The 14,860-nt window shown below is 38.0% G+C and overlaps 1 pseudogene; it reads left to right on the top strand.

The window, feature by feature from the left end:
- Positions 1–13,781: 13,781 nt before the first annotated feature.
- Positions 13,782–14,860, top strand: part of LOC105987464 — a 3,632-nt pseudogene continuing 2,553 nt past the window's right edge.

Here is a 14,860-nt window from a genome sequence, read left to right as displayed (position 1 = left end):
TCATTCTTCTACCTATACTCCTTACCTCTGGGGTGGGAGTATTGACTGGATTAAAAGCACAGGAAACCTTGTGGGGTGCTGGAAAGGCTCTCTGTCTTCATCAGAGTGATTGTTACGGTTGTCTGCATACGTAAAACATCACTGAACTATATACTTAACATGAGTGTACTCTCTTATTACATGCATATGTTATGCCTCAATTTAAGAAAGTAAAGAACAGATCAGATCCCACTTCCCAAATTTCCTCAATCAAGATAAGTCTTGTGTGGATTTAGCAAAATTTAAATGAATGCATTTTGTAGTTCCCTTGGGTGAAACTATAACATGACAGACCACCACAAATTCCAAGGTAATTGAATTGACTCAATACTCTCTCGTAATGAAATTCTGCAAGTTTGGATTTAGCTGAGAGCACAGAGAGACTCCAAAGGAGCTATTAAGAAGGATGGTTGAACAAGCTGTTATATTCTTTTTTGTACATATTTTAATGAAATAGGCATTTGAATACCTATCTTTAAATGAAATAGGTATTTAAACATACCAGTTGGGTAAGTCAATGGAGATCCATTATTGTCTAATAAACTAAATCAAGGACTCTACAATGGGGAAGGATAAGGAAAACATATCTGAAGGTGCTTTTTGCTCATTTGCAGCCAAATTCAATAGCGTTCATGCAGAAACCCAGGGGAGTTTTTATTGAATTCAATCCTTGAATTGTTTCTAGCTAACGGGCTGACTTCTATTTACAGCATTAGTTTCTATTAAAGGACAAGTCTGGAAAGTCAAAGAATTTAGAGCTTTTGTTTTCCATAAATAGTCACCACTTCCTAGGCTGCTTTTACCATTCCTTATAAAAGTATGGAAATCAGATTGACTGCTTTTTATCAGCTATGCTGAAGCTTTCCTAAAACAGAGATTTACATAAGTTTATAGAGATGATAACTATTTAAAAAAACATAATCAGCCATAAGAGGAAGCCAGTTAGGGACCTGGGATCAGTGGCCCTTCATCTGAATGATGGGAAGAATGAAGCCCAACTCAACACTTCTCATGGCTACACACCTGGTGTGAACACATATTGACCTTATAACACACAAGTGATGTAGAGCTCTCCTTCTAAATTCTGAAACGGTTTTAAATTAAGGGAGGAAATCTCAGGGGAAACCACTTCTAGTCACTCACCAATTTAGGAAATAATTAAGAATTTTTAAAATCAAAATTTGAACAAAGTTTCATTTATGCCAGAATCTAACAGCTTACTACAAATACCAAAAGGCTGTAGGGGGTGGGGGTGGGAAATCCCATCCCTGCTTACTTTTTCTGAGGAATTTTTACTTAAAGCTTTCTTATTTTTTTTAAAGAAAAGTGTAGAATTATAAACTACAATCAAACCATGGGCTTAAGTGATCTTTCAGAAGCAATATTCAAAATCCCCCAGAGAACATCTTTCAGGACTTCAATTCCTGTTTTTAAAACATGTGGGTTTTTTAACATTAGTTTTCAAAGCTGAAACTAGAACACAGCCCTGATCATTCTCAGTCCAAAGCTTTATCCACTAACAATAACCCTCCCTTTCTAGTGTCTCCATCATCACTGACCCTAACATGTCTTCCATTTTAAATTCAAAGAAGTATGTGGAATAAAGTATTGATCAAGGCAGATACTGTTGGCATATCCTGACTACTCTCAGAAGAGCAAATGGTCCTTGCTGTTTCTCTCTACAGGTATCACACTCAGGACAGAAATGGGGCCCAACTGTCACTAAGAAGGGAGCAAAGGGTCAATTCACTCTACTGTCTGAGCAAAGAAAGCTTTAAGGAAAACTTTCCTTGTGTTTGGAGACCGTGGAAAATGAGACACCACCAGAAAAGTGTAGAAGGAGAACTAGCTTGGCTCTTGCAAATCCTGACCTGTGCCCTGAAGGATCTATTCTTGTGTTTAGAGAAGAAGCTCCATAAAGAAGCACTGAATTTCTAGCATTTAAAAAAAAAACCCAAAATCCTTGCCTTCTGCCACACCATATTCTGTTATTGCTGTGGCAAAACAGTAATTTTCTTTTTACTCATTACTACTACTAATGCCTTTTCTAGATTAATCTTTGTATACAGAGACTCACCACCTCCTTTTTTAACGTCTAATGGGAGAAGATGAGAACTGATATTTCAGAATCTCTTCCTTGTACAGTTCCAGGTGGGTTCTATATAGGAAAGAAGAAACAGGGGATTCAAAAGGTGGAAGCAAGTAGTCACTGGGCTATGGGGACATGGGCTGTGGAGAGATGGGGGCTTCTTTATGCATGTAGGGAAGCTTTAAAGATCTGGCTTCTTGAGGCTTCAGACTAACCCTGCTGAACACTTCCTTGACTTTTGTTCTTACACCTTTCTGAACATGTATAAGGCTTTTAGTTTATCAAAGTCCTTGTACTTAAATGCACGGAGTGCCTATGTTTTCTTCATTGAGTTGTGATGCTTCACAGTTGTGAGATGAACTAATAAAGTACTGTAAAAATAAAACACAATGACAGAGTCCAATTTGTTGGCAGTAGATCAGTTGTATAATAAAGTCTCCATGAAAAAATCACTCCTAGGAAAAATTCAGGATTACACTCCTGAGAGCCTCTGCTCATATTTTTGTCAATCAATACTATACATCTTTGTTGTATGTGTTTCTGTTTAGAAATACCTTACTTTATAAATATTGTTGATTAATTCACTACTGTACAGATTAAACTAATCTGCCACCCAGTAAAACTCCTGCTCAGATTAAACTAATCTCACAAACATTTTTTCAGGGGGCATGTAACATCTTTAGTAACACAAAACAATACTTCAGCACTATACTTGGGGGGCTATTTTAATCATGGAATCACTGGCAAAGAGAAGAAATATTAAAAAATCATGGCATTGAGAAAACTGGTGCTTGTGGAACAAGAGCTCAAGCAAAAAGGCTGAGTGCCACCATGCTCAATCTCATCTAGACATGTATGTTGTTTCTGGTAGATCATAGTTTTCTCTCTCCTGTGTCCACAAATAGCCATGAGAGCACCATAGATATTAATTTAGAGGTTACACAGAAATTTGAGAAGGGGGCAACTTCACAAACATAGAATCTGAAAATAAGTAGGATTAGCTGAGTTTAAGAAATTTAATGTACCTGGATGCTTGTGGCTCCTATCTTTAATCCTAGCTATTCAGGAGGTTAAGATCTGAGGATCTTAACCAGCCCCAGCAAGAAAGTCCAAAAGACCCTTATGTCCCATTAATACCAAAAAGCTGGAAGTGAAGACATGGCTCAAGTGGTAGAGTACTAGTCTTAGGGGAAAAAGCTAAGTGAGAGTGTAAGGCTCTGATTGTCTCTGTAAAGAAGTGAAATACCTTGCTCTCTCTCTCTCTCTCTCTCTCTCTCTCTATATATATATATATATATAAATATAGATAGATAGATAGATATCTCTATATCTATCTATCTATATGTCTCTCTATATATCTACATCTATCTATATAGATATCTCTATATCTATCTATCTATATGTCTCTCTATATATCTACATCTATCTATATAGATATCTCTATATCTATCTATCTATCTCTCTATATCTATATATATATAGATATATATATAGAGAGAGATTTAATCCAAAGAAAAGGGCTATACTTAGTCTATAGTAGAATTAGGATCACAATCCTTGCCTTCTGAAGATCTATAGCTATTCTATGCAATTCTGATGTTTCCTAGTTTCTTTATTTGCATCCAGTAAGCAGAGTTACTACGTTTCTAGCTTTAAAAGTGAATTTATAACACTCAAACAGACAAAAGAAGGTCACTCAGAGCACACTAGCTGGAAAAAAGTGTGGATAGGAATTACAATGCCATAAGTATGATATAGGATTTCTTTTAACTATTCAATCAATAAGAGAACAAAGAAATTGCAAAGAACTAAGAAAGAGTTAATGCTGATAATTAATTTATTCACACATACACACACACACACACACACACATTTTAGTGCAGGGGATGGAATCCCATGTTTTGTATTTTACCACTGAGCTACATTCCTAGCCCCATCATCCATATTTTTTTCCAAGCATCTATTTTATTCTGATACTGTGTTAAAAGATTTCAATGAATAACCAGTTGCTCTAGCAAATGAGGACAGAATAGTCCAGGCACTACCCAGAGAAAAGAGAGGATGGATTCTTTACGCCATATATAAACATCCAGGTCAAAAAGGAACTCAATGCCAGGCTACCATTTCTTACAGTTCTTATCTTCCCCTCTCCTACAACCAAAAAAAACTTCACCATTTGTCATCATCCACATCAACATGGTGGTTAGTAGTACATTTATTGTCTTGTATTTCTGTTCTTTACAATTTCCAGGAGCCATTTTGAGTGCTGTGGGGTCAATTGTGCATATGAAGTATTGAAAATAGACTGTATTCAACCCTCTGATACTCAAATAGAAAAGGAGCTCCTGCCTATCAAGCTAAAAGCATTTAAAGCTTGTAAAATGCACTGGGATGAATCTGTCCAGAACCAAAAGAAAACCTATATTTATAGCAGCTGATTTATTTGGTTGATATACAGTATGTGCTGTGGTTTATAATTTTTAAGGCATAGGGTCTGGGATATATTAGATATTGCAGAAAGAGTGAGGACTTCATGATTTACAGGACTTCATATCAGGCCTATTGACCTTCTCAATAAGAAAGGCTGGTGGTCGTAAAGGCACTGAAAAATGCAGCCCTCGGGAGTCAATTTAATGTAGAATAAACTCCTTAACAACCAACTAGATAGCCATATCAGCGGCACCATCTGCAGATTATGCTGCTGTTGTAAAAGCACTATTTTTTAATAAAAAATGCATAGGCTTTGTTTTTGGAAACATATGTTCTCTCAACAAACAAACCAATAGTTTTTCCGCATCAATATCCCTAGTTATAGGAAAATCAGGTTTAATAAACATAAGAAAAGCAAAGAAGGAAAAATAAGTATTGTTTCCACAATAAAAAACAATACTGGCAGCAAGTGACCGGATATCTGAAAAACTCATCACTGGTCACAAAACAGAGATGCACCTGTGTACTCTTTGTTCTGGTTAAACTACATTCATTTCATTCCCAATGCACATGGTATTAGTCTATGTACAAGCCAATACAATCAATGCATAGACTTTCCAATTGGCGAGGCCTTATGTTAACATCCCCACAGTGAAGCTGATCTTTGGGGGACTAACATGTCTCACTTAATTACCAGAGTTGTATGTCAAGGAAATCCCAAAAACAGTCCAACTAAATGTTATCTCCAATAGACTAAGCCTAAGAAAACATTCTAAAAAATGTCCTTCTTTATTAGCATGGATTTTCTCGGAAATTGTATACATTCTCCACCGGAATTGGAAAAAACGGGGAGGGGTGACAACTTGCTTGATCTTCAGCTCTGTTGTTTTTATTTTTCAAGACATTCCATAAGCAATTAACTGAAATTACTGAGGAGAAATAAATGAAGCATGCTACGTTCCAACAGAAAAAGAGGAGTATTTGAAAAATATTTTTGCTTATGAAACTTTATCCTACCCAGAAGTTGAGTCAGATTGAATCTATATACAGCAATTAAAAACTGGGCTAATAACAAAATCTTTTATCTTCCAAGCAATTAGTGTGGTTGAGTCTTCCTATGGTTTCAGTTGTATTGATGGATACTAACTTTGTTTCAGAGTTTGTCTTTTATTCATAAATCTCTGCATAGTTCACTCTATCCTAGAATTTATGCTATTGTGTAAGGTAATCTATTTGCAGCTCTGTTTCATTACTTTATGACAGCTTTGACATTGTGAACATTTCTTAGTGATCTGGACATTCTCCAAACATAGCAGGGTACCTGGCATTCAATAAGTATATTTTAAATTGAATTAACTGTGCATGTGAGTATCCTTGACTCTTTAGGAGTCAAGCTCACTAGAAGTCAGTAGAAGTTTTCTCAAACACAAGTGATGAGCAATTTGAAAGGATTTTATATCCAGCCTTCATTTCTCCTTTATCTGCATTCCAGTTAGGACTGACATGGTTATAGACAGTTATAGACTGATCATGACAGAAGGAATGTTTTAAAGCAATGATAAGTTTGTTAGGGGTCAGGGAGAACACATATATTGCCTTTGTCTAGATTCTTTTAGTCGGCACAAGTAGGAAGGGTCTGCCATGCACCGCCTGCAGGCAAGCTCCCCGGGTCTAAAGAAGATGCAGGCTTTGCCAGGGACAGCGTCCTGCAGCAGAGCCCCAAACTGCCCTCCAGGTTTTCTACTATCTATATTTCTAACATGAATTGTGCTTTCGACCAAGCTTCCAAAAAAGGCAAATACCACCATATGACTTTAAGAACATAAAATGTATTATGAAAATGTTTACTTTTAGTTTGGAAAAGGCATCTTAGTTGGTATGTTCAGAACCTTTATGTCCTACAATAAAATTGCACCATTTTTATTTTTATTTAAGCACAATTTTTTCTCTCCTCTTTTAACAGCCTGCTGTTCTCTCTCTCTCTCTCTCTCTCACACACACACACACACACACACACACATATCCACACACATCACCATCACAGTCCCACAAACATACACAGATTTCCTCTAACACTTAAAATTTTCTACTTTTTATTCATTTTGATGCTACAGAAAATGTGGCAGGAAAAGGGGAAATTTTCATTTTTCTTTTAGGATGATAAACTTAAAAATATTTTAAACCCCAAGTTTGTCTACTTGACATGTAAAGTTTATGTTAGATCATTCTTGGATATCATCCAAGATGGCCCTTGTGCCCCATAAATCTAGGCCAATTTTTCTGAAGCAGGCTCCTTGCCATCGTCTGTGTGATATCCCGATCTTCCTTGATTATCCAATCCTGGGTTTGAAACCCAGTTATCTTGGCATAGTACTTCCCAGTCTTTAAGTCTTCATGACAAAGGTAAAACCCTTCTGGAAGGAGCCTGAGAGGATACACTGAAACACCTTAAAAGTCCTGGCTTAGTTTAATGTAAATTTCCAGCCTCTTAAAAGAAATCATTTGACAAAATGCTTCTAACAACGTGCCATAGGATTTTAGCAACCTACTTGGCCAGCTGAGGTGCTCTTGTGTTCTCTGGCCCCCCTGGGATGGGTTAGGATGATGGAATGGATGACTCCACAACTCACCCTTAGACATGAAAAGCTAATGAGACATGCTGAGACTTTTTGGGAGAAGAGGGCAGCTGGTCATGAACAGAGCAGCTTTAGGAAGGGAAAGGTGCATAGTTTGAGTTTTTATTGTGCTTCAAAGTAGAGCAAGGGGGAAAATTTCTACCTAAAGTCCAGAAAGCTGACTGGTTCAGGGGTGTTTTTTGTTGTCTTTGCCAGACTTCAGACAAGGGAGAAAAAGGTGCAGTGATAGTGAGAGACTTCATTACAGTTCCAACTGCTGACTGGGGGACAATGGAAATGTGACATTTCTCCTTCCCTTGAATTAGAACTGGTTGTGTAAGTTATTGTGGTGCTTGATCAAGTCTGCAGCAGGAAGCCAGTAGGAGTCCAGTCCTGTGGCTTTTCAGATGTGATCAGACTGCCTTTTGGTATTCATTTCCTATTGCTGCTATAACAACTTACCACACACTTGGTGGCTAGAAACCTCCACAAATCTGCTAATATGTAGTTCTAAGTCCAAAATCAGTCTCACTGAACTAAAAATCAAGACATCCAAAGTGTTTGTTCTTTTGGGAGATTTTTATGGAAAACCTGTTTCCTTAGAGTTCCCTGCTTCTAGAAGCTGCTAGCCTTCCTTGGCTTATTATCCCTCATTCCAACTTCAATTTTTAATACCTGCAAATCTCTCTGACTTTCTGGCTTCCACTTTACATTTCCTTCCACTTTGCATTTCCTTCCCTAAATCTGACACCCTGACATCAGCACTTTTAGCTCTTAAGAAAAAAAAATATTTTGGGCAGTACCAAAGTTTGAACACAAAAGCTAACACTTACAACCCTTTAAATAATTCTTGGTGTATGTTTTATAAAAATAACATGTTTCTTATCTTTTGGGATATATGTATGTAAACATGTGTATATACATGTGTCTGTTTATATGTTTCTATATGTAAATACATTTTATATTGTTTACCTGCCCTATTCCCCTGCCTTGTCTTCCTCTTCCTTTCATACTCTTTCCTAATAATCCACCTGAGTTTTCATTTTGTCTTTTAAATCTGGATTCCATATATAATAGAAAATGTGATATTCATCTTTCTGAGCATGGCTTATTTTACTTAATATAATCATCTCCAACTCCAACCATTTTCCTGCAAAAACAGATTTCATTTTTCTTTATGACTGAATACAATTATATTTGAATATATATTACAGTTCCTTTATCTATTCATTGGTTTATTGTTACCTAGGCTGATTCTACAGCTTGGTTCTTGTGAATATAGCACAGGTATCTATTTTATGCAGACTTTTAGGTATATGCCCAACAGTGGTATAGTTGAGTCATATGTTGATTCTGTTTTTAGGAACCTCTATTTACACTTCTATAGTGGTTACACTAATTTACATCCCCACTCATTGTGTAAGAAGTTTCCCTTTTACTGCCTCCTCTCACCCCAATCCCCCACAATGTCATTAGTATTTTTTGCCTTTCTCACTGGAATGTGATAGAATCTCAATGTAGTACGATTTGCATTTCTCTGATGAGTACAAATGCAGTACTTTTTTCATATATTAATTGGCCATTTGTGCTTCATCTGTTCATATTATTTTTCCATTAACAGGATTATTTGTTGTTTTCCTATTTGTTAGTTGTTGTTTTTTTTCTGGCAGTTCTGGGATTGAACTTGACCTGGAGCTTACTAGGCAAGTGCTCTACTGCTAACCAATGACTCCAGTTCTTTTCTTGTACTGGTTATTTTTTTTACATAAAGTCTGGCTTCCTATCCAGGCAACATTCCTGGACTGTGATCCATCTGTTTTAGGCTTCTCCGTTGTAGCTGGAATGACAGGAAGACCCAGCACACTCAAGTTCTTTCTGTTGAGCTGGAGTTTTACATACTTTCTACCAGGTGCTCCAAATACCAAGGCCACAGCTGACTATGGACAGAAACTTCTGAAACTATATGACAAAGGATCATATAAAGTGATCTTTTCTATACTATCAGTTACAAAAAATGAACTCAGAGACCCTAAGCGTAAGTTGCTTGAATTAATTCATCATATTGTTAAGTTGCAACATTCAACTGAATCCAGTCTCTTGCAGTCCATTTTATAGACACCCAACAGGGCAACAGTCTCTCCAGATACTTTTATAGGTCATGGAGTGAAGCTCTTGGGGCTGCTTTTCACGAGATCCAGTATATAGCAGTATTCTCCCAAAGCCCTGGACACCATGATTGTTCCTTTTGATAGAGGCACAGGAAGTAATCACAACCCTAGCCAGCCATCAGCTTTTGGAATGTAGAGCTCAGTGTTGCATGCCCAGGACATCTTCTCTACAAGGGTGATTATCAGATGAGCCCCTATATTGCAGAGTATGTGATTTTCTCCTGAGCAGTGGTTGAATAAAGGCCAATGACTCCATGAGACACACACCAGCAATCATATGGCAAAAATCATCAAGCATCACTCACTGCTTGTGCTGAAATTCAAATATGGTGCATTCCAAGACTTATGGAAACCACTATTCATAGCCTATGAATAGTGCATTCCTGTCTCTAAATGCCAACTGTCAAAAATTCCAACTTTTATTAGTGAAATTTATAACAGAGGCTTGGTAGCCATTAGCAAATGTAGCATAAAGTTGCCTGACTCAAGGCACATACAAATCAGAAGGCAGCAAACACAGCTACCAAACCAAAAGCAAGAGAAGACCCAGGAATGGTAGTGGCCAAAGGGGTGGTAACCTACACCACCTTATATCATTAATCAATTTGTGTCTGCCCTTCAACAATGGGACCCATTCCATACACAAAACTGATTCACCCCAGTTAGAATGGCTATAATCAAGAAATCTAATAACAACAGATTCTGGAGGGGATGTGGCCAAAAGGGAACCCTACTGCACTGTTGGGGGGAGTGTAAACTTGTTCAACCACCGTGGAAAGCAGAATAGAGGTTCCTCAAAAGACAACACATAAAGCTCCCTATGAGTCAGCAATCCCATGTCTAGGCATTTACCCACATGATCACAAACAAGACCATACTAAAGCTATCAGCACAACTATGTTTATCACAGCATTATTCACCATAGATAAGATATGGAACCAACCCAGATGCCTCTCAGCAGATGAACGGATCAAGAAAATGTGATATATATATATATATATATAATATATATATATGTGTGTGCATATATATATATATATATATAGCTATATGAAATCTATTCTTCCATTAGAAAGAATGACACCACCCCATTTATTAGGAAATGGAAAGACTTAGGAAAAAAATCATATTAAGTGAAGTAAGCCAGGCCAAAGAAATATAGGTACCATGGTTTCCCTTATTTGCAATAACTAGTATACATCTAGGATAATCTTATCAGATAAACAGAAAAGCTCAAAAACTATGTACATATGACCATATAAGATGATGCTAAGTGAAGTGAACCCCAAGATAGGGCACAAGAGGTTTTATGTTTGTCCCTGATGTTTTTAATGTACTATGTGATTTTTTTGTTTCTTCCCATGGTATAACCCCTGTTTTCACCTCATTTGACTCCAGTGACCTGCATCTTGTATATACATTTTTCTAAGTTGGGGAGGGAAAGGGAAATAACAAAATGCTGAAACAAGGATACAGGTTGACCCATTGTAACAATGAGATGTACAAGACACTATGTTAGAAATTAACTTTAGAACTTGGGAGGTAAGGAGGGAAGGGATAGTAGGAGAAAAAGGAGGGGATAACAATGCTTGATAGGAAATGGACTCATTACATTACTCATGTAACTGTAACCCCTCTGTACAGCATCTTTACAATAATTTTTTAAAAAAAAAACACAGAAAGAGAAGGTATAGCATAGATCTTAAAGCTAAAGCTCCTTTACTTAATACAATAAAAATATTTAAAATGAGAAAAAAAACAACCTCATTGTTAAATCTGAGCTGAGGATGTAACTCAGTGTAAGAGGGCTTGTTTGGAGGCATGTACCAGGCCCTGGATTGAGTCTCAAGTACCAAAGGGAAATATTCCTAGTTTAAAGGACACTAAGCTGGTTTTAAAATCCTTTCTTGGTTTACTCAGTAATAATTTTTCCTCCATTCTTTATCTTGAAGCAGAAATGTCTAAGATATCTATCATTTGATTTGCTGAATTCCCCAGAAATTTTCCTAAACAAGGAGGGATTAAAACTCTGCATATACCGACAATACTAGTTAGAATGATATCTTCACACTCCAAAAAGGAAAATTCAGTGATTTAAAATCCTAAGGATGATTTTATTCTATTCTTATGCTAGAGACCAAAATAATTGGGAATTGCTTTTTTATTTTCCTAGTCAAGAATGCATCTATTCTTTTTACTCTGAAAAGAAAGTTTAAAACTGATGATTTATTATGGTTCAGATTCTAGATCCAAAAGAGTACAAAACCTTTCAGAGAAAAAAGTATTTTGTTGTCAGTAATGCAATTATCCTTTCTCAGGGGGAAAAAAAAAGAAGAAATAGCTTTCCCAATTAGGTCCGTCAATAAAGGCAAAGTTAGTCTGCAAAGAACACAACTCATGTTTTCCTGTGATCACAAACTCAGACAATTGCTAACCTAATTGCTTTTTATTTTTCTCTTTCCAGCCAACTTAAAAGATTTCTACACAATCAATGAGATCAACAACCTAGTCAATCTAATTTAGTCATTAAGAAGGCAAAAGCAATGGATTGGCTGCATATTTGATCCAGTTTTGTTATGGTAGATATTTCAGTCAGAGAGGCATGGCTATAAATTTTCTTGGAGAGGAAATCTGGGTGGAAAAACAAATAGTCATGTTAGCTAATAAATGTTTCTTTTCAAACCTGCTAATCCCTTTGGATGATTTATCACTGTCTGAAAGCTCTGGACTACTTTACAAAGGAAAATGGCTGGTCCCTTGAAGTTGTATAAAAGTTGTTAAATTCATATTTATAAAACTCAATACCACCTGAAACTAGAAGTCATGCCAATCAATAGTAATGACTTTCAACAGCCAGAAAGCCTGAAGATCCTCTTACAGTATCACTTCACAGGAGATTTGGGGTACCACACATCTCTTGATACTGGTTTTGCAAATGCGTCTCCAAACAAGTCCCACAAGTGGTAAATATTAGAAATCCAGTCAGAGGTTTACTGGGGCATTCAACCTATCTAGTAAGAGAAAGAAAAAAAATTCACCAAGAAGATAAACAATTCTGGAAGGCACTCTTCAGAGGGACTTTATGTTCTTTCCTGTGTGGTTTAAAGACAGAAGGCAGATATAATCTCTTCTAACCCTATGGAGTTCAGACTTGGCAAAGTGAGGCAGCCCACTGCAATAGACAATTCCAGAAAAGGAAACAGAAAGGTAAACAAATGAAAAAAATTAAAAGGGATAATGCAGCATTTGGAAGGTCTGGTTTATATCAGGTGGTTTGAAGCAAAGTTCAGCCCCATTATAATGAACATTGATCATCCACAAAATGTTCAGATATATTAGACTACCTTTACTATTCTTACTCTATATATAAGCTATCAGAACATATCATTGGCCTTCTGAATTGATATAAATCAAACACTGTTCCTAGTTGAACAAAAATTATCCAGAGAAAAATAGGTGAAAATATCCTAAAATGAGTTTAAATAGATAAACTTCTCTTCTATTTCTTTCAGAAGCTTAATTTTTAAAAATCTTGTCTTTTGCCAGGCACTAGTAGCTCACACCTGTAATCACTGTTACTCAGGTGACTGAGATATGAGGCTCATGGTTCAAAGCCAGCCTAAGGAACAAAGTCCAGAAGACTCTTACCAATACAACAACCTAAACAGGTGGCATCCTGAGAGCCAGGGTGTGGGGTGAGGTCTCTGTGGGGGGGTCAGGACTTCTGGGTGCAGGTGGGGTGAGAAAGTTGTGGTTAAGGTGGTAGAATACTATTCCTGAGCAAAAAGCTCAGGCACAGCACCCAGGCTCTGAGTCAAAGCCCCAGTACCAAGACAAAAAAAAAACCCACAAAAACACTAACTTTTTAACACATGTGTGTGTGTGTGTGTGTGTGCATGTATAAATTATCCTGTTGCAATTGTGAAAATGTTAAAAGTGAGAAGGAGAAAAGAGAATGCTAGAAAGTGAACAGTGCCAAAATACAATTGCACCTGTTAGTGAGATAATAAAACCAAACTCACTGAAAGCCAAGAATAAATAGAGGGTAAAACACTGGAGAAAGCAAGAGTAAGTAAAGGGATTAATCACATAAAGTACAGTAAGAACATGTGTGAAATACAATGGTAATCACCTTTGAATAATTAATATGCACTTTTAGGAAAGTGAAGCATATACTGTCTGGGGTGTGAGAACTATTTGGGAAGGAAGAGGGTTAATGAGGATGAAGGAGGGTGAATATAGTCAAACTATTTTTTTGCAACTGGGTGAAAATGAAGCTTGTTGAGGCTACTTTGGGAAGAGTAGAGGAAGATGAGGAAGGATGATGGAAGGATGAGTCTCATCAAGGCACCGTCTATGTGTACTTGGCAACTCAAAATGAGAACACTGTGTGCAACCAACTGATGCTAATAAAAATAGAAAGTGTGGCACGTACTCACGATGCGACATTACTCGCTCACAAAGAAAGGAATTATGTCATTTGCAGATATCTGGGTAGAACTGAGGGTTCTATTAACCAAAACAAGCCAGATTCAGAAAGGTAATTATTGCCTATTTTCTCTGATGTACACAATTTAAAACTAAATAAAAATGTTAATCCAAAAGACAGGCAAGAGTGAAATGTTCTTCTTACTCAATAATAAGTAATTATTAAACACCAATGTAAGTGAATATACTATCCTAAGAACATAAGCGAGTAACAATTGTTCCTTATCAGGTACAGTGTTCTGGATATGACTGCATCAGCTCTACTCTTCTGTGACTATTGACTAGTGACTAGGATGTCCAGAGGTAAGCCATTGCCAGCAGGCGCGGGGGCCCTGCAGCCCCCATCCTGGTGCCCCATGCACGGCCTCTTTGGGGGGAAACTAGAGGGTCGGGGCAAGAGGCTGGGTCCTGGCAGTCCCCCTGGCACTTGGCCCGAGGGGTTTTCTCACAGAGAAAAGGGGCCAGCAGGGGTCCTCTGGGCACCATGCGGGTTTGTCTCAGGGCTGGGGCCCAGGAGGGCTTCTAAGCAAGTGGGAGTCAGATCTGCCGGGAGGGGGGCTTCCTGCTCCCCCAGCACCTGCCCCATTGAGATGGGTGGGTTGCATCCTGAGAGCCAGGGTCATCTCAGGGCCCCCTGTGTGTGGTGAGGTCTCTGTGGGGGGTCAGGAATTCTGGGTGCAGGTGGGGTGACTGCGATGATCTGGGAGATCTAGTTTGTTCTCTGCTCCCCTCCTCCTCCCCACAATGTACCCCAAAGTCTGCCCTTTGGGAGGGATAGGAAAATGTACTTCTTTTTTTATTTGATATTTGGGGCGAGTGGGGCTTGAATTCAAGGCCTGGCCCTCTTGCTTGGCTGGGGTTGAGCCACCTCTAGACAAGGAGGTGAGCCTCTGGCAGTTGATGAATAAAATCGCATCTCACCCCCACCTGCAGGGAAGTGTGGTGGGCGCGCAGGGAAGTGTGCTGGGGGCGCAGGGAAGTGTGGAGGGCGCGCAGGGAAGTGTGCTGGGGGCGCAGGGAAGTGTGGTGGG

The sequence above is a fragment of the Dipodomys ordii genome, unplaced genomic scaffold (genome assembly GCF_000151885.1).
Source record: "Dipodomys ordii isolate 6190 unplaced genomic scaffold, Dord_2.0 Scaffold42, whole genome shotgun sequence".
NCBI lineage: Eukaryota > Metazoa > Chordata > Mammalia > Rodentia > Heteromyidae > Dipodomys > Dipodomys ordii.
Note: the sequence above shows the minus strand (reverse complement) of the source record. Positions and strands in the feature narration are given on the sequence as shown.